Source organism: Dromaius novaehollandiae, chromosome 7 (assembly GCF_036370855.1).
Source record: "Dromaius novaehollandiae isolate bDroNov1 chromosome 7, bDroNov1.hap1, whole genome shotgun sequence".
In the NCBI taxonomy this organism is placed as follows: domain Eukaryota; kingdom Metazoa; phylum Chordata; class Aves; order Casuariiformes; family Dromaiidae; genus Dromaius; species Dromaius novaehollandiae.
In genome coordinates, this window is record NC_088104.1 from 3,848,183 (window position 1) to 3,869,238 (window position 21,056).

Genomic DNA, 21,056 nt, shown 5'->3' on the forward strand with positions numbered 1-21,056 from the left:
TATTAACTATTCCCTATATTACCTTTGAATTATAAAAGCATTGAGAAATGGAAAGGAGCATTGAAAAGCATCAGTCTCAGGTTCTTTAAAAATGTAATACTAATCATTTGAGCAGTGTACAAATCTTTTATTAAAGATAAAGAGGAAGCCATACTTTTTATTAACTTGAGGATATGTTCAATCCACATGATTAAAAATCTCATTACTAACTCAAGTCAGGAAAGTGATTTATTGCTGAAACAAAATAGAAGACATTCTAAGTATTTCTAAGGGTGGATTAGATTTTTCTGAGAATTATAGTTTCACCGCAGTCTGCAAATGAGGTATTGCTTTAGGAAAAAATGCTTGAACCAAACTTATAGGTACCAGGAGATAAATTTTTGTGCTACTAAATTAGGCTGAAAATTACTTTATCTGGTTAGAAAATAGCATATACAAAAATTGAGCCCATGCTTTTTGATAAACACAGAGACTAATAAGATATTAATATTGTAAAGTGAGCATCTAACTGTAGATATTTTTAGGGATTCTTCATGTATCAGTTATACTGACGTTTTTCTTGATCAATATAGTGTAGATGAACTGTTTAGAAAGAGCCCTTGAAGTGAAGTCTCAGTTTGCAGACATGAAAAATGATCAACTCAGTGACTTTATTTCCATAAATACTGTCTGACTTGGGAAGATATGTCTAGAAAATATATATAACATTTTTTGTCCTTTCCGTACCTTAAGCAGGTCAGTTATTTTGTGCAAGTGGTAGGCAGCTATATGGGTATCTTACGCTTGAGTAAATGTCTTAAAATATTGAATTATGCCCAAGATAAGTTCCAATACTATTTATGTTGCATGCTACAATGTAACAGGGAGATAATACTGCATTTAGGTACGTCATAGCAGCTGTGGAAAAACTGGGTTATACACACTTGCATATAAAGACAAGACATTAAATGATGCCATCAATTCCTGCAAGCCAGCAGAAATAGCTTTTCTCTTCCTAATAGCCCTGCCTGGATGGCTCCCAAGGCTGAGTGCTGGTTTTGCACATCCCACAGGAAGTTTGGATTCTCTCCTACATCGGGGGTGGAAAATGCCTGGTGTAATCGTGACAGGTGCATTAAGTATTGAAACGTAAACCTTTCACTGATCCTGGGTAACATATGGCCTGCCCTGGGCTTTGTTCCAGAGGCATGTTTTGGGAGAAATTGCCTCTCTTGAGGTAAAGAAACCTTTCTGGAAATAGGTTGCTTCAAAAATTTGGCAGCTCTTCAGATGTTCAGGATGTCAGAAGTAGTCAAGAGAGATCAAATAGTGGAGAGAGGCGAGGAAAGCAGTCAAAGGTGCATAAGGCATTGCAAAGGCATGGGAGAAATGTGTTGCACAGACGTCATGGTCATTTAAGTAGGGATTCATGTGACAATTTCCAAAGGTGTGTGATAAATAATTTTGTCAGGCACTTTTATCCATTTTATTTATTCTCAGTTCACTGTTCTACTTCCACCTAGATTAAGTCAATGACTAACGCACTGAACAACTTCAGATTCCAGTCAGTAATTTCAAAACTTCAGGTATTTAAAATGTAATCAAATAGAATATTTCCGGTTTCTCCACTTAAAGACATATCTTGAAGATCTCAAGAAAGATCCAATGGAAAATATTGTGTATGTGAGGTGCAGAAGTGCTAACAAACCTGAATGGACTTTTTCCAGAGGGTTAGACAGAGAAAGCTGTTTCCAGTGAAAGAGGGAAATTTCCAGTTTCCCAGTAAGACCCAGCAGTCACTTCAGGAGGACTGTTGGCATGCCCCATAGCCTTCGGATATGGGCAGGAGGAGCTAGACCTGCCCTAAATACACTATGTAGCTGTATCCTCGATTTGAGAGGTCTCAGCATATCAGAAATCAGAGGAAATATCAGTGGGGTTCATACTTCTGTTTGTGCTTGGCCTGCGCAAATCAAACTAGGTGACTTTATGAGGAATGGCAGAATGAGAAAACTGCCACCAAACCGTCTTTTAAAAATCTCACTTAACAAAAACCACATTGGAGATATATTTGTCATAGTTTTGGCAGTTGAGGGAGGATCATGAAGAGAACAAGAACTCATTTTCTCTGGAAAATCTGTTTTTCTTTATTTTTTTCCTCCTACGTTTGCACATAAGTGTTGTTGTGTTTTCATTTCTATCTGGAAGGTACAGTCTTCATCTGAAATCTTTATGTTGTAACTTCATGAAATAGCATCAAAGCTGGTGATAATGAACAGGTTAAACATCCTCTGATGATTAGCATGATCCTTTTCAGATCTTATTTTATGCCCTGGATGTAGGACGGAGAAGTTTCCATATGTAAATCCAGTACACACCAACATCTGCTTAGTGTGGATGCTTCCTAGACTTCTGCTGATTTCAAAGGGTGAGTTTACATTAGGGCTGGGGGCGGATTGTCCACATCTGCGTGCTTTGGTGTGCGCCCTGGAGCAGTCGCGGAGTGGGTGAACTACGTTCCTTTCAGCCGGGTCCTTGGCACCAGCTATTTTGCTCCTCTGAGACGCTCTTGTTGGCCACCGGTACTTGCTAATGTAGACAGAGCTAAAGTTGTTCCTCATGTCCCATATTGTGAATGACAAAGCATGAATGAGACAAGATGAATTTCAAATAGATCAGTGTACACGCTAAGTGGCATAAGCTCAGAAGTGAGCAGTTATGTGATTTTTATTTTTCAAGTGTTGACACTCAGCACTATGGCTGGTGTCTAATTAAAATTTGCCCAAAATACTGCATTCTGGATTTCATCTGCTAGATTTTGTTTTTTTCTCTTCAGAAATCTTTGATAAGTTTATATTAATGGTTTTGCTTGAGTTTATCTATTAATTTATTTAAACTGTATTGTATTGGAACTGTATTGTAATTTATTTTTAAATATTATTGAAAAACCTGTTTGATTTTGAAAATCTGTGAAAAACTCACCTGCTTTCAAAAGGAATAGAAAAAATGCAATGCTAAATCTGAAGCCAAATAGTATGTCTAACTTATTACTATCAAACCGATAAGTTTGGATTGGGGTCTAATTTATGGCTTATATATATTGTAAGATCTCTGTGTCTCTCTTACCGTAGAATACCAAGAATACTTCAATGATTTGACATTGCTTTCAAAAAGTACAATTATAATATATTCTGTGGAAGAGTTATGTATCACACTACTCCTTTGTTATAGACGGCAATAAATTTGACACAGCTTGGTTTAGAGCTGCGTATTTGACTCTTTTTCAAAATCTTGTCTGATAAGACTCATGAGACTTGTGTTAAAAAGAGGCTCAGCTATCAGGACAGTGCTATAATTGTACTTATTTATGTAGATGTGCATTTATTTATGTAGATGTAAATGGACATATACAGAAGTACATCTTTTATATGTAGAGGTAGGTAAGTATAGAGAGTTTTCTGATATGAGGTGTAATTAAGGTACGTGTATGATAACTCCAGAAATATCACAGTGATCCTCAAGAGAGAGCTAAGAAGAGCTTGATGCTGAGAGGCAATTAAAATAGGTATTTTTTTTTTTAATAAAGTTTTTATTGTGCTTTAACAGAGCACTTGAGACAAGATCTGGCCCCTTTGCGGTGGCTGTTGCATGTTACGAGAAAGCCTTTTTCTTCAGCCATTACCTGTTGGCTTCTCAGATATCTTTGTCTGCTTCAGCCTGGCCTTTTAGGTCTTGAGCTGAGCCCTGAGGCTACGAACAGTTCTTCTTTTGACTTCATCCCACAACAGTGCGATGCTCCTCTCAAAGCAGGCTAGAGAAAACTGAAGAATGAAAAAAAAAAATAAAATTATTGGTAGATAACGTGTATACCATCCTGTACTGCATTGTGTCTTTCTCCCAGGTTCTTCATCTATAACTTGTCATTTAGGGTACAAACGCTGGCATATGTTTTTATGCTGTTGTATGAAGCAAGCCTACGCCAAAGGGGTGCAAATCCAGACTGAAAAAGGCCTCCATGTTCAAAAGCATTCAAACGTATGCAGATAAGCACTCCTATGGAGAGTCTAACCAGATTAAGTAGCTAAGTCCTGTTGATTTCTTATGGAAAAGTGCGCTTTACGTCTAATATTACTTATCTGCATTAGCTGGAGGCTGAACGGTGTTCAGATCTATCAGTTTAATGTGTTTGAAATACTAACACCTTCTGCTTGCAAATATTCTCAGGTAGCTTTTGAATATAAGAATTTGTATAGTTGTCCAGATTCTCTTGACGAGCACTTTTTTCCTCTCTGGTTTAATATTTGTGCTAGAGAAAGCATGAGAGACAGATTTTTGTTTCTCTTTATTGGTATGTAGCTGATGGGAAGGAGAGAAAAACTAGGAGCCCGATAGTCAGGGTGTTCTCTGCAGTTGGGGAGGGACTTTCTTGTCAGGCTTAGGACTGAATTGGTGTAAAAGGAAAAAAAAATAAAAAATAAAAAGTCATAAACATAGGACTCTTCATAAAACAGAACTGTTTTTTTAGCCAGCCAAACACAAAACTTGTATCACGTTGCCTCCCAGGTGCCAGCCTGTTTGGTTGCCCAGCCCTGCTAGGAGAAATGCCGTTTCACAGCGTGGCAACCTGTGTTGCTGCCTGGGACTGGACCTCTGCCATTTAGGAATGACCGCCCTGCTTTTAGGAATCCCACAGCCTTCCAGGCAGCTGACGTTTTAGGAATTTCCCAGTACTTAATGGATTAGATAATGGATTTGCTTCCTTCAAAGTGGCATCATGTTTTGACAGTTGGAGTCAGATTCACCCCACATCTAAGACAATTTAAGAATATGTTTGCTTAAAAATACAATTTTTTGGAACAAAACAAACAAAAAAGAAATAATAATACACACTGCTAATATTATACGTAGTAACAAACTCTGCTTTATGTGCTCCTAGTTTGATGCAGGCTAGTTCGCTCTGCCCGCTGCACGAGGGCTGAGCAGGCCAGGAGAGCTGTCTTCTGCTGGTTCCACAGGACGTTTACTAGGATGCTTCGGAAACTGGGGACCTGATTCGGCCATGACTTACCTTAGTGTTATTAGGCAATTCCTTCAAATTCCTATGGTGATACTACTTTGGTGTAAAGTTACCAGAGAAGCAGACTCAATGAGGTGACTAAAATGAATATTACATGTTGGTTTAGAGCCCTCTGGCAGCAGTCTTACTACCATGTTCTAACACTTGATTTAACAGAACATCCCATATGTATTATTTACATCCGATATTACGTCTCCTCTGCCAGTGCGCGTGACTGCAACCCAGGGGTTTTATTAGCACCAGATACGCTATTTATTTTGAAGAGGTGCCATGTAATACTTGAAGCTACAAAATCAGTTTTGAAATAATCTTTATCCATCATTTATCTGATATTAAGATCTATTTAAGTTCAGACTGGCTCCCTGATAGATCAAGGCAAACTTTCTGCTGGAGACTTAATGTTAATGCAGCACAGCAGGGATTTCTTAGGATATCACCCCCAATATCTGTAATGCAGATGAGTCATCCCCCAGACTTCTGGAGTCTCATTGCTAAGGTTGCCTGGTCTTTGGGATATTTCAGCTCTTCATGTGTTTACTTAAGTGCTCTTATCTCTTTTTCTTGTTCAGATAGTCTCAAAAACATTAACTGATTATACTAATTGCTAAGGATGAAAGGTTAGGTAAGGATTGAGAGAAGACAGTCATGCTCTGAAATAGCAGGGGCGCAGCAACAACCATGTGGAGGTTGCAGAGTCAAATGGGGGCTGTTGAGTGGATCTGGAAAAAGCACATAAATGTGCCGTAGCCCCCCCAAAGTCTTTCTGTAATTGTATGAGCTGCTGTTTTCAGTTTGGTTTTAAATGTATCTTTTTTTCTTTTCATGAATGACTGTGAAGATATATGATTTTGCTATTGATATGCGTTGTTATTCCTACTGATAGGTATTTCAGCACAATTTTTGATATAAGCCACCTAAGTAAATTAAGTTTATATCCAAATAAAACAAGAAGTGCAATAACAGGAGGCAATGTGGGAAAAGCCAGAATGTGGCAATGATTAAGTCCTGTTCCTGAATGTGCACATGTGTTTGGCTATAAGTGCTGCATGAATGCATTTACAGGTTTGTATCTGGGGCTTATGTGATAACTTTTCCTGTGGAAAATACTCTTCACGAGATCAAAAATTCCCCTGGGGAGGCAGTTGGCAATCCCAAAATACAGGGGGCTGATTCTCTGGAAACACTTTGCTGCTTCGGTTTTGTTCCTCCCTTCCTGCCCTTCACAGGCGATGCACACGTTTCCCTCGCGGTGCGGGAAGGCCATCGCTGGCCTCATTGCGAGGTTTTGCTAGCGTAGCTGTGTTTACTCCGGTCGTGAAAAATTCATGCCTCTGGATGATACCACTGTGCAAAAGCCCGTGATGCGGCTGTGGCTACCCTGATAGAGGAGCTCTTGTCTGCTTCACTTATGTCACTAAAAGCTGATGTTACTAGGCCAGCAGAAAAAGTCCTTCCATAAGCATATGCTGCTGCTTCTTTGGGGGCTCTGTATATTTAGCTACAGGAGTGTACAGAGACTTCCTTGTGGAGGTGAGGCATAATTTATATAGTAAATATGTTTTTCTAGAAGTGTCGCATTTGAACTTTGTGAAGGGATAGTTTTGCTGATGCTGCTTTTTGGTTGTACCATTTTTTATCTCTTATATTGCTGTTGAGGCCAATTATTTCTTGATCTGTAGATGTACATGGGTTGTTGTAAATTCAAAGTAGCTTAATTTCATACAGGAGAATGCGACTTGGGCATCATCTCCGTTCTCTGCTATGGTACATCTTCAAGTTTAGCGATGAATATGCTGTTCTCTGTGACATCTAGAAGCCCATGCACACAGAATAACAGCATAAGGTCTTGTGAAAGGGTTAGAAAAAGGACTTGGGATAGTATGATGCAGGTCAAAGCAGTTCTTCTGTTTCTCTTCTGGCCTTTAATTTCTTTCTTTTTTTTTTTTTTTTAATTCATTTGTTTTTAGCACATAGGAAGACTGCTGCCCACTGAGCTTCAGCTAACTAGCTGGGTTGTGCTTTGCTTCCCATATGCTCCAGGCTAATTGGGACGTTCCTGTTTGCCGTCCCCCAGTACCGGCACCCTGCTCACCAGCCCAGGACTGGGAGCACGTTACTGAGAAAGCACCGTGCAGTACAAGCTGCTAACTTGCTTTGGTCTCTGCTGGAAAATTGGAATGGTACATACTTAGGAAGTGCTTTACAAAGTTGACTAAGTGGCTTGACAGGGCTTGGATATCCTCTTTTTCAGAGGAAAAAGCTTTCATTTCCAGTCAAAATACCCCTTCGTCTTAGAATAGAGAGGGATTCGCTTCCAGGCGGGCAGTTCATGGGCTGCAGGGCAAGAGGGCATCGGGCAGGTGGGCTCTTCCGTGACTGCGCATCGTGGAAAAACGTGTGTCCCCACAGCCACGGGGGAAAGCAGGGGTATTTTTAACAGGGGTTAAACAGCACGTGTTAAAATCCTAGCGCTGACAATACAGGTTGTAATTACTCATGTGTCAGCAGGTTGAGATAATTCCTAGGTTAGAGTTAGCATGGCAGGAATATAGTATGTTGTCAATGCGTTGTTTGGAAAAAAAGACCAAAAATGAAGTGAATTCTGTGTCCATGCCTTTGTCTTGTACGTTTTAGTAGTAGCAAGTGGGACAATTCCTGCTGTGTAAACGGTTTCACTGCTGCTTGAGTGAAAGGAGCCGCATTCCCCTGTGCCAGGAGAGTCTCTTTCGCATCAGCGTGGCAATTCCTCAGCAGAAGCAAAAGCGGAGCAGAGCCGGCAGCTGAGGTCCTGTTTGCTGGAGGGCTTAAACTACTCTAATTTAAACGGAGTGCTGCTTTCTTCCTTGGCTCTGCTGCTGTTGGCCATGGTGTGTCCTCTGAAGAGCCGGGGAACTGCAGTGGAGAAAAGTAGAGGAGTCACGTGGAGCTTTAGCACGTGAGAGGAGGAAAGCGTAGAGTTAAAAACAAAACCGAAGGGTAAGTCGCTATGGCGTGCTCAGCAAGGCTCGGCCCCCGCACGCCGTGCATCGGGGAACGCAGGGCGTCCAGCCCACCCCGATGGGCTGCAAGCCCCCGAGGCCGCTGCAAGGCTTCAGCAAAGCCCTGCTAGGCTGCTTGCCACGACACAAAAGTAGCTGCTAGCTTAAAGGACGGTGTGGGGTAGTGCCTTAGGTGCTTCCCATCACACTGGCCCATCACTTATCTTATATATAGAGGTTATCATTGCCCCTCCTTTGGGGTTTTAAAATATTAAGGCATGTTAACCATGTGCAGGACAAAATGTGTACTAAAACAGCTGAGATACCTGCATGAAAACTAGGTTCTCAACATGCAGAGCAAAGGATCCTAGATTTTGTAATGAAGTTAATTCCCTTTCCAGCTGTGTGGCTACGTACGGGCGTTGTGGGAGATTTTCCTTTGGGTACCTGACTCTGATAGTTAAGGGAAGTTCAACATCCTAATGAAATCTGCGGGTTTTTTTGTTTTGAAATTTTACCTCTTGTCTTTAAGACAGTGAAATGTTCTTGATAGAGACCCAAACTTGCTTGCTTGAACTTCATTATAACTGCAGACTTCACTCATTAACACGTATGGTGCTTGAGATACCTTCAGTGATGGGGCAAGGGTTGATAATGAATTAATTAATGAGACCACTTTCTCCACTTCCATTTCCTGTGGATACTATGAGGCTCTGCGACATTGATTATTATGTTGCAAGCTTCGGGTTTCTCTGTGTTTTCCAGGGAGAAACAAGCACAGCTGGGTGGCGAGGGGAGATGGAAACCCGGCAGGGCTAGCTGTCCCCGTGGGCGATGGGGGGAGAGCCGGGGTCGCGAGCTCCCAGCTGAGCACGAGCAGCAACTTCTCTGCAATTTCTTGCTGCCCCTTCTCTGATGCTGGACATGTCTCTCTCCCTGCTTCAGAGCTAGTAAGCTAACGAGATAGTGTCTGAATCTGTTGTTTGATATGAGACAGTACTGATACTTGGGATTATATAGCTTTAGATTACATATCAAGCAAAAGTCTGCTTTGGAAGAATATTAAGTAGTTGGACAAAAAGAAGCCTGTGCATGAAAGGTGCGTTAGTAAAATTTCAGTATTTGAACTAAAAAAACCAGGAAAGTTTGTGAATCTGGATGAGATCATCTCCACTGTAAGTGAATATTAGCATTATTATTTTTATGATCTAGTAATGAGGCAAATAAGTAGAGAGAACAGGATCTCAGATTCAGTTTGAGATTCTCCAGTCTGAGATAAATTTGAATAATGTTTTTTCTCCTTACAGGAAGGGAATGAATAATGTTTTAAACATTGCTCCATCCTTCCTAGAGAGACTGCGTAAACTTAAACACTATTGGAAATGACAACCGAGATTAAAAGAGGTCATCTTTTCTAAACACTTGCACAATATCTCCGTTTCTACGACACTGTGAGATGGAGAAAGTCTGCTGCTGGCAAGCCATCCAAGGGAAAGCACGTTTTGAAACGAATTGTTCACTGCACAGAAAACACAAACGAATACATTCTTGGAGGGGCTGTGCAAGAGCGCAGTGTTTACTCATGCTGTTTACAAAAATTTCTGTTCTTCAGGAATGCGAGTCAGCCAAGCTGTGGTTGCAGGCTCTTGGTCTGGATATCTTCCTGGGTTGTGTGGGCTGTGTGGTAGTCAGTACTACAAGCTGCACTATTTCGGCTCTGAATGTGTGCTGAAATACTTTCCCTTCTCGAAACTTTTTCCAGCCTTGATCTTGAGCTGACAACTGATTAGGAAGGGGTTGTAGCTGCAGAGGGGGAAGCACGCCGAGAATTAACGTAATAATTTACTGCAGGGGAAAAAATCTTACTACAGTATGACAGCTCGAGTAATAATAATATTAACAATATACTATGCTATGACAGGTCAAGTAATAATAATATTAACAATAGGCCAAATTTGTATTTGCAAACCTTTCCATGGGCTGTTGGGAACTGCCCTGAAGAAATGACTGAGAAGCATCTCAGACTGCATGTGACCATGGACGTGGGACTGAGCTGCTTCCGTCATAACTTTTCCTCTCAATTGTGGGACTTTCTGAAATCTTTCCCCTTTTGTAAGGGTACTTTTCATCACAGAGGCTTTAACTGGAATTCCTTCAGCTGTTTTTCAGTTGATTGCAGCACATCAGCTATCGTAACAGTATCGTCAAGGAAATGCCGTGGCGTAACCTCTGCTTTCCTTGCGAAAGATCTTTTGCCTTGCAAACGCTGCAGGTACCTCAGTTATCATAGGAAGGGCCTTAGCAACCAGGGAGTTTTCCTGTCCTGATAACAAACAAATGTTATTTTGAGGTTTAGAACAGCGTTAGCTTCTAGCAACTCTGCAAGCAAACTCAGGAAAAGTTGTTGTGTTCTAGATCTATAGTCGTGGAAAGCATAGCATTAAAAAAGGCCAGAGAGTATCAGCAAGAGAGATACATTGTTCATTATAAATTATATCAAGCTCTTTGCTTAAGAAAGCAAATTAAATTGCAGTTAACCAAAGAATACAGATAACAGTATTAAGCACAATAGAACATTTTAATTACTAAGAAAAACAAATGTACGTGTCTGTAACTGTAATTAGAGGAGTGCTGTATTTACTGTGCATTAGTGCGACTTGCATGTCTGCAATACAGTAATTGACCTAATTCATCACTTGTTTCTGACTTACCATGATGGTTATTGTGAAGCTGGGCAAGGAGAAAGGAACTGGGCATTCGGATGCAGCCTGTTTGGCAGGTCGCCTGACCGCTGCTGGAGCGTAGCTGTCGTGCGTCCCCATGCGCCAAGCTTCAGGGTCGCAGTTGGGCGCTAGGTAACGTTCTCCTGATCGCCTGTGATCTCCCCCATAGCGATCAGGGTGTTTCTGGGTGCCTTCATGTATGTCCTGCTAACAGTATCTCATCTCTAGTTCTGCATCCCGCCCTGTGGGATCTGGGGTTCGACCGTCTCAGGGGCTGTCCCGGTGGTTAGGAGACACAGCAACGTGGTCTTTCTGCAGCCAGGACGGAGGCACTGAACCTCGTGCCTGCGGCAGTGCACAGGGAAACAGCAGCATGCGGGACCGAATGGAAGCGCCTAGCAATGGAGAGGCCGAGCTTATTTCCAAGGTCTAGTTCTTGCATGGTTTTCTCCTCTAGCCTCGGTATGCTCAATTACAGTAATACAGCCTTCAAATATGTTAAAGGCTACTGGAAGAAGAAGAATCTGTTCTCTGTACCCATCGTGGATAGGGGAAGAGTGGTGATCTTAAAAACTGCAGCAACAGGTTAAAAATGAGGGAATGGTTTCTAATACTAAGGTAGATAAGTGCTGGAATAGATTCCCTGCAGAGACTGTGGAAAGTTCTTCCCTGGAAGTCTTGGGACAGTATGTAAGGAAACAGGACAAGGTAAGGACATACACTGAGCCTTCCTTGGAACGGGTGATCGCACCTGCTCATCTCTGAGGATCTGCAGCTGGGTTCCTGTGACTCCAGGGTGGACAAAATCCCTGCTTTTGTGGGGGTATATGGAAGAGAGAAACCTGCCCTGGTGATTCCCTAGAGAAATTGCCCTTGAATGGGCAGCATAACTGATGCAACGGGTTCATATGTGGTCACTCCTGACCTTGCCAAGAGTAAGAAGTGGGACCAGGTGGGAAATGATTCTTCTTTGAGCGTGCAAGGCTGCCAGGTCTTATGGGGTGCTGTTAATGGGAAAGCTTTACAACAACCCCAGACAGTTTACAGTGAAATTGGAGGTGTAACCAAATCCAGGTCTGTCCCCAGATTAAGAATAAGTATGAAGCAGTAATAGAGACTTCTCTTTTTCCGACCATCTTGAATACATTTTCAAGCATGGTTTATTTGGAGCTATAGCAGCAAGTAACAAAGCTTCTTTTGTAAAAAGTACTCTAAGGTAGGGAGCCAATCGGTTATGGCCCATAACTTTATACTGCTTTGGTAGGGCAGTAAGGTGGTAAAAGACAGCACACTTTTTCTGCTTTGTCCTTTAAGGTAAAGACTGAACAGTTGTAAATAAAGTGGAACAAAACAAGCTAGAATAGCTGCTAGTTAATATTTAATGAACAGGATTGGTTTGATCGCACATTCCAGAGATGCCCCTGCTGCTTGTATTCAAGCAATAAAACGCAACAGGCAGTGCTTTCCTGGGCGATTACAGCAGTCCTCATGTGGCGTCATCACGCGCGGGACTGAAGGCTGAGTGACTTTCATCACTGCAGAACTGCAGTAGTCTCCTACAAAATCATTGCCTGGTATTAGGGATGAACTTTGCGTTAAAAAAAACAAAAACAAAATGTAAGTAAAACAGGTAGACCCATCAATTTACTGAGGATTTCTGACAAGCATGACTTAATTGGCAACCAGTGAGAAATCACTGTTTAAGCAGAAGTTACAGTAAAATTTATATTGTATAAAGGATAGTTTGTAGTTATTGTATAACCAAGTCATGTATTTTGTTTTTTCTTTGACCATCTTTTAATTATGAATAGGTACCTTAATTGTGATTTCCTTTTTTTTCAATAGAGTGATATTAGGATGCTGACTTGTAAGTATAAGCAGATTTCATACCCATTTATTGAAACAGATTTAGCGCTAAAATAATTCTTTTTAATGCAAAAAAACAGGGAGCTAAGATGATATCTTGTATATGAGCCTGCAAATATAGTTTAATAAGTGATCCTGGGAAAACCAGAGCGCTCTGTTGTCCTTCAAAGGGGCCCACGGCAGAAGCAGTATTTGCCTCCTGTAGCTCTTGTGGGGCTGTGCTTGTGCACACAGGTTTTCCAGGAGGGTTTAGCTGGGAGGACAAACAAGAACGGACCTTTGAAGTAGTTACGAGAACGCCGAAGAGTACGGAGGCCCTTTCACTACTTTGTAGATAATTATTCTCTCGGAGCAAAGGGTGGCTGAACCAAAGGGTTAATCGGTAATTCTGTGCCGGTGCAGGAGGTGGTGTCTGGCTAGAGGAGCTTGCTGAGAGCTGGAGCAATGTGTGCTCGGGAGCAGAGCAGAGCTGCGTTACAAAGAACAGCCCGAACCTCGGAGAAAAGCTGCTCAGCACCAGAAAGCAAAGGATGGGGCTTAACTCAGTACACAAGATTTTGCTCCTTAAGCCTCTCCTCAGTACTGAAGAATGTTTCCTAGTTATCCGGCTGGGTTAGCGATTACACCACTCCTTGGTATACAAGCCCAAGATTTACTTTTAATTTCACTGATTCTCTGTTTTCATTGCTAAACTTCTTGATTTTCTTAAGCTCAGAGAAAGCCGCCAGCTGTCTTGGGACATCACCCTGAGGCATGGAAATCTGAATGATTCATTAGCCTCCAAAGAGTGAGCTCAAAGCCTGAAACCCATTTCAGATTCTTAGGAAAAGACGTAGATTAGGAGGGATCTCAGTTTCCATCTCCCAGCTAGCTGCCAGACTTCTCTTCTCCACTCCTCTGGTTCTTATGCCCCTCTTCAACATAATGCATTAAGTAACATGACTAATATTTGTCATGTGTTATTTGTCCTTGGGCCTCTACAGAGGGAGAAATATGTGCGTTGTTTGGGTATCTTTTTTTTTTAATTTATGCAGCTGTATATTTGTTAGAGATAGTAAGCACACATGTGATGGTATGGTTTGGTCCTGGCATGGTCTCTACTTCCTAAAATAGTCTTACTATTTTATTATACTGCAAATAGGAGAAAGAGGCACAGCACCAATAAAACCTTGCCACGTATACTTGCTATTGCGGTCTCCTGTTCTGCTCCCTCGTTAACTCATAGACACTGACCTCTCTACACGGCGTTCGTGAACCAGCGTATGTCTTAATGTGCCTTCTGCGCAAATTATTTTTGTTAGTTCAGCATGTCTCTAATAATCAGTCTCTATAATTTGGTTTTCTGCATTCATTGATTGCCCCAAATATGATTTTGCAATGCAAAGATCCCCTACTCATAACTACAAAAATGACAGGCAGTACTTTCTGTAATCTCCATATTTGACGCATGAAAGAAGGCTAAATTCCTGTTTGAATAAACAACATAATAAGGTTATTGAGAATAAGACCATTACTATATAAAATTATGTCTAAGTGGCAGATATAATTAACATTGGATTGTAATTACACTAATTACAAGTCACATTAAGATACTCCAGTAATGACAAAGTGAGCACCCTATAATTGAATGGAATAAGCAGGGAAACATGCTGCTCACACTAATTACCTAAATGAGCTAATATGTCTTCAGAGTGACAGTCATGCTCAGTGTTATTACACAGGCAAGACAATTTGGTAAGTTAAAAAAAAATTCTAATTTCCTTCCTTCCTTCTCTTCAGGACCTATTTCAAATCATCAGCAGCTTTAGAATTTCTCTCTTGAGCCAAAAATAGAGAGATCCCACGGTTTGGGCCTTTTCTGATTTTGTTCATCAAAATGCAATTTTCAGGGTTACACTGTGATTTTGAAGTCTTCCTGCTGCTTTAAAAGTAGAATTTGGCTTGTTCCGTGTTTATTGGTAGGCTCCTTTGACAAGCCAATCCACTGTGATTTCTTCACTTGTCTCAATTTGAAACAAACAAAATAATGTAACTTAAGCGCAGCACGCTCTACGGCGTAAAGCATACTTATTTCGTTGGCTCCAGAATAACAAATATGGCTTATAACAGTCTGTCTCCAGTTGTGCCCTTGAGAGTGGTAAAATTTGAATTATTCAAGGCAATTAGGGGGAGCATTGCAGTGGAACTCAAATTTCAGCCCTAGCTTCTAAGAATAAAAGCTAATATAAGAATAGGAATTCTACATATTGTGGAAAAAATGCATATTATTTTTTTTCTTTAAACACCTCCAGCTGTCTGGGGCTCTGAGTTGGGAGGAAAAAGAACATAACAATTTAAAATAGTTTGCTAAGACAAACAAATAAAGCCAATGCACTTCATCAGATTGTCTATATTTTAACCTTATCTGCATGCTTTATTATTATTATTATTTTACTTTATGTGTGGTTTGATCCTTAGGGACCCAATGGACCAATAATTCTCGTCCTTCTAGTGATAGCCAAAAATGAGAAGCATATGGTTTCTTAGCAATATTTCTGCATTCTGTTGTTTATTTTTATCTCGGGGCGTAGGAGGTTCACTCGCAGAGCAGTTCAGCGCTAGCACTTTGATGAACTCTTTTCCTGTCACCAGGGAAGCCATGAGTCTTAAGGAAGCATTTGATAGGGAATGAGGAGATAGATCAGTGGGATGTTGTCCTCAAATATAAAGATAAGGCAAAACTGCTTATTGGAAAGGCTGCATGTGGGTGTCTTGGCATCTCACCCTCCCCTGTAGAGAGTGAAGAGGAGAAAGAAGGTGACTAGGCCTTGGAAGCGAAGGTCAGACTGTAGGGGAAAAAAAAGACACGGCAAGGATGGGATAGGCAATTGTTAGGATGAAGAAGATGAAGAAGTAATACTGTTTTGGGGGATAAGAAGAGGAATGGAAGATTTGCAGTGCTCATATCCTTGAAAGGCAGCTTTTCAGTGGAATGGAAGAAATCCAAGGGGAGGGAAGTGGAGGGAGGCAATCTGAAACGCAGTGGGGAAGGCATGCCAGAGAGAGACGGGAAGCCGTCTTCAGGGAACTCGGAAATAAGGAGAAAAAAGGACAGCAGGCAATGGGATGGGCATGGCCAGCACCAAGGAGGGCTTTTTAAGACGGCAGAGGCTAAATACATGTTTATATCATGAGGGGAAGGAAGAGGAGAGGAAAATGTTAAGGGTATGTGCAAGGAGGAGAGAAGAAAGGAGGGATCAGGAGGAGGATAAAGAGAGGGGCTGGAATGGGGAGGGACCATTCAGGAAATTGGAGAGTTCGAGGAAGAGAAGAAAACTTTTTTATTTCTTTCCTTTGGCTTTAAAGAGACTATGCAGAATGAGCTCTGATACAGACATCTGTATCCTAAACAGTGACAGTTTTATTTGGCCTACAAAGAATCACCAATTCAAAGGAGCCCTGGATCATCCTTTATTATTCTTAGGGATTTGAAAAGGGAGTAAAGGATAAAGTCATAGGGCTGCTTAAACCTTTCATCTGGAGTACACCTGAGTTCTTTGTCACCTTATTCCTGATTATTTATTCATTAAGGGATTTAATTAATGGTAGAAATATGTAAATTCTTCCTTGTGAAAGTGTCAAAGTTGACAAAGTTTTTTACACTCCACACTATCTACGATTTTGGCTAGTCATATGTAATAAGCTATATAAAAAAGAATAAAATTATGTCTGACTTTATGCTAGGCGGAGTTAGGTTGATTCGTTAATCTGCTGCAAGCACGATGCGGATGTATATTCTGCGTCTTGCAAAATGACAATCTTCATATAAATTAATTCCTTTTTTGAATGAATAAATTAACAATTGTTGCCGAAATGCATGAATCCATTAATAAAAAGACCTCCAGTAACCAAAGTCTTTAGGTTGGAAGTATTATCCAAGAAACTTACCTGAGAACTTAAATTCCACAGAAAATTGTGATTTAAATTCACAAAACTATCAAATGAATAATTTTAACAGATTCTCAGCTCTTCTTAAACAGATGACTGTGTGTTTGCAACTGAATGTTTGATAAATGAAAAGAGACAAAATGTTCTACTTTTCAGCACATTTTTATCCGCAGCTGGTGCACAGACTGAGACCGAGTGTATGTTAGCTTTAGCTGTGATTTTTCAAGTTGAGGTTTACTATATTTAGCTCTACATATATTTAGAATTGATGAAAGTAAATTTTTTAACTTTCAGAAATGTTGCTGAATGGAGAGACTTTGGTCCAACTGAAAAATACCAGTGGTGCTCCTTGATCCTACCATCTTCCAGTCTTTGAAGAGACCTTGGTGCCACGTAGAGACTTGCTGGCTCCAGGGACCCCAGCCTCGCTCTGTGGTAGGTTTTCGTGGTTCCTAATGGGCATCGTGGAGCAATCGTGAGGCACATTCATTGGTTTCCCATACAAACACAGCATCCTGCACCCAGATACATTGCGTTTTAGGCACCGTGCTTTAACAAGTTTGAAACAGAAGGTGCACCATCGTTTATTAGGATTAGCTATGATACTTGTACATTTAGGATATAAAAGATACATGGAGATTTGCCTAGTCACTTCAGTAACAGTTAATACGTTAGAAAGTATTTTACCTGGCAGATACTTTTAATATATATTTTTCTAAATGGATGTTTGCCTCACTGGTATGATCATAAAAAGCCAATTTAATATGCACATTCCTATTCAGTAGGTGTGATTCTGTTTCCACACCTGCTGAAGCATACCTTGAGTCACCACAGTAATTAAGAACATACTTAATTTCATGTACATGCTTTATATATTCCCTATTAAACATATCCTTCATTTTTACAGAAATAACTGTTATATACATTCTGCTAATACCTTTCTGTGTGGCAAAGCAGAAGTCTTTTAATGTACTGCCTGTGTTCCCAGCTGTAAAATGGGGTAATGTTACATTTCTACCTATTGATTGTGTCCTAATATGGGTATCAATATTGCTAGGGTATTCAGAATTTGGTAAATGCTTTGCAAGTTCTAGCTTGTAAAAACATTATGATAAAGCTGTTGAAGAAAAAAGTTATCTGAATGACGGTAAAATAAGCAGCTCAAGGCTCTTGCTATGCTAATCGAAATACCGAAGTTAATATAGTTGTTATTCATAAGAGTAATTAATTCAGTTTGGCAAAAGCATAGTTCACAGACACTTGAGATAAATAACAATTGCTAAAAAAGAGTAACTTACTCTAATTTGATTATGTCAGCATAAGCACAGTACTGCTGCGCTGAATAGGAGAAACTAAAGACTATAGCACCTCTGTTACAGCTGCCTCTGCCAAGCTGCTATAATAAAGGTGCTAATCCTGCCTTGGGTTGTGTCACCATTTATGGGACAGCCATTCTACAGTGGCGTATTATCTTTCTACTAGCACATTGCTCCATCACTTAGCACTGAGATGGGCATAATGTGCCTTATCTGTGGGGTGGTGTAACTGCACTTTTTGTACTGTAAAAATAGAGGGAAACTTTTAGCGGTATTTGTATGTTCACAGAGCTGCTTTCAGCTGGACTTCCACTGTGCCTTGTCAAGCAGCGTGTCGTCTAATTCTTACACACATGCTCTCTGTAGCTTCAGCGTGCTGTTTTATTTTAGTCTGCAGCACCCAAGAAGGGGATTGTTAAACTCTACAGTGAGGGCAGTAAGGGATCTTAAGTTGGTAAAACTCGCATTTCACTGAGGACATAAATTGAGCCGGGGATGGCCAGCAGCCCATGCCACTGGAGAGCCAGTGCATCTGAACTGCATTTGGTGATATAAACAACAATCCTCTCAGTTTACTCTGTAATTAGATCTCTCTGATGAGTCACGTCTTTCACATGATGCAAATATTTATGACTTGTAAAGAATATGATACCCAATCAAGAAACAGACTTTTCTGGTTAGCGCGGAAAAGGCTAGACATCCGAGAATGAGAAACTCGGGAGATGGTATTTGCTTTGTGAAACAGAAACACTGCAGCAGTACCAAATGTCTTCCCAAACCAGCCCAAATCCATGATTTAAGAAGTCCAGTTTTTGTTCAAACTTTTACTGGGGAAGGTGCTGACTCCTGAAAGCTCCGTGATATAAAAGCAATGTGCGGAAAGGTGTTAGGCATCTAGATTCAGGAGCTTTGTATCACGGTGTATCAGGCCCACTCTGGAGCCACAGGGCCTGAAATTCTGTGTTTCTCAGCCAAACAGAAGTTTAATATTCCCTTGCTGATAGACATTTGTTCGTATGAGGAAAACGAATCTCAGAGCCTGTGCGTTGCCTACTCTGCGTTGCTGGCGGCAGCGCGGTCGCGGGAGCAGGCTGGCAAGGTGGCCTCTGCCACCGCGGCTGGGTTATCTGTGTGTTTGTCCCTCACCTCTGTGGACACCAAGTTGAGACACGTCGAAACGGAGGGCAGCGAAAACACAATTTAGTTATGGCCCAGTGAAGTGCGGAATGATTTGATGTGCCTCAGATCTTCCAGAGCCCGCATGGCTCATGATTTATTTTGAAGAAACCTTGTTCGGGTTTTAAGCATAAGCAAACAGAACCCATCTGGCGATTTTACTGCTTGTGGACTGCAGAAGAGATTGAAATGACAGATTTTACAGCTCTGTTATCTCACGATCTGAAAACATTAATAGTTTTTCATTACAAGGAAATATTGACCAGAAAACTGGATTACTTTGGGAAACCACATGAAGGGCAATAGCTGACCAGCCCACTGATATGTGGAGTACAAGTCCAAGTTAGTAGTTTTAAATTTTGTACTTTTAAAAAAGATAAATGACTGTGTGCTTAAAACATCCAGCTGATAACTCAGGCTTGGAAGGAGCAGTGACCAGATTGTTCACTAAATACTTATCCAACTTATTCCAATCTCTCTTGAGGTATTTGAGCCGTATGTGCCAGGGTTGAAGTTGCTTCTTGATAAGCTTAAATATAGAAGACAAGGAGGACTCCTAGTTCCCAAATTCCTTCTCAATCTGGAAGTATAATTAACCCCTTCTTTCCATCCCCATCCTATACAATAGCTTGGATTTGGTCTGATTAGCATCAGTTGTTTATTATGTAACTTCATTTACCTAAACTCTCAAAACATGCCTGGACACTACCCTGGGCAACCTGATCCAGTTGACCTTGTTGAGCAGGGGGCTTGGACCAGATGATCTACAGAGGTCCCTTCCAAATCCAGCTATTCTGTGATAAGCGTTTTTTTTTAATGTAAATCAACTAAAAATAGAAATATTCCCAATGTGATTGGTCTTTTATAACTGAAAGCTTAATGTAGAAATGCTGCAATATTATAAACTCGGAAATCGACTAAAATGACTATGCTCTAATGCCATAGGTATGTGTGATGAATCAGTACAGGTGAAAATGGCAATTTAGAATGAAAATTAGGAGACTAGGGAAAGTATAGATAAAGTAAAGACATCAAACCTGTTGGTAAATAACAATTGTCAGTGCTACATTTTAATAAAACTAGTTTGTTTACAGAAAATAGGAGGAAATTGAAGAAAAGCAGACAAACTGAAAAAATATGATCTTGCTTATTAGAGACAGTTATTAAGAGTTTTGAAATTATAAACTGAAAAAAAGAGCCGAGGTGAATCATGCCATAGGATGTTTCATGTTCTTGTAGCTTATATACTTATCTGAAATGAATAAAATGGTGTTATCTGCCATCAGGCTTAGAGTAAAGGTGATGGTCAGGATTTTCTGCATTTCCTTATTTATCTTATTCTTGTGAAAAAGATAGAGTTAAGGCTTGAATCATGGTCAGTCCTGCAGAAGGACTGCATCAGGTAAGTGCTGGTCAGTGCTTGCTGCACATCTGAGATGAAGCAAAAATGATCTCATGGCATCTTTTCTTCACCGTCTTGAATCTAGAGCTGGTTGAGGACTTCCTTTCAGGAAAATGGCAAGTAGCCTCAGATGCAGCTTTCTGCTTATTTTTAATGCAGAGTGACAGTGGATTCCTGTTCTGAGAACGTGTGTTTTAGAGGCATCTTCTTTTCTGGTGGCCCAAAACATAGGCACATCCTAAGATTTTAATTTTCCTACTATTTTTTATTTCTGTTTTTGTTCTTCAAAAATTCCATGGATGGCTGAAGTTTTAGCAGTAGATTAGTGCTGCTTCTTGCCTATTCTTTTCCTTCCAGTTTCCTCCTGGAGCAGAACGAGGGAATTAAATCCATATAAAACTTTTGACCAGTCTGGAATGAGCTCTCGCTGCCAATCTTTTGTTCAGTCGTGTCAGCCAGCGGTCTGAGCAGGCTATGAATTCAGTATAGATGTCAAGCACCCAAGTGTGCTTTCTGAAATCTGCTTCAATGGCTTTAGCAAGAAACAAGGTAATCTAGTAATACGTAGCACTTAAAATCATAATTCACTGATGTCAGTTATTTTAAAATGGT

The 21,056-nt window shown here is 40.7% G+C and overlaps 1 long non-coding RNA gene across 6 annotated transcripts in view; it reads left to right on the forward strand.

The window, feature by feature from the left end:
• Nucleotides 1–21,056, forward strand: part of LOC112981719 (uncharacterized) — a 150,868-nt gene that overhangs the window by 34,858 nt on the left and 94,954 nt on the right. For all 6 annotated transcript variants that reach the window (XR_010389896.1, XR_010389903.1, XR_010389899.1 and 3 more), the window contains exon 4: nucleotides 16,845–16,985. This is a non-coding gene — a long non-coding RNA (uncharacterized LOC112981719). The remainder of the gene's footprint in view (nucleotides 1–16,844; nucleotides 16,986–21,056) is intronic.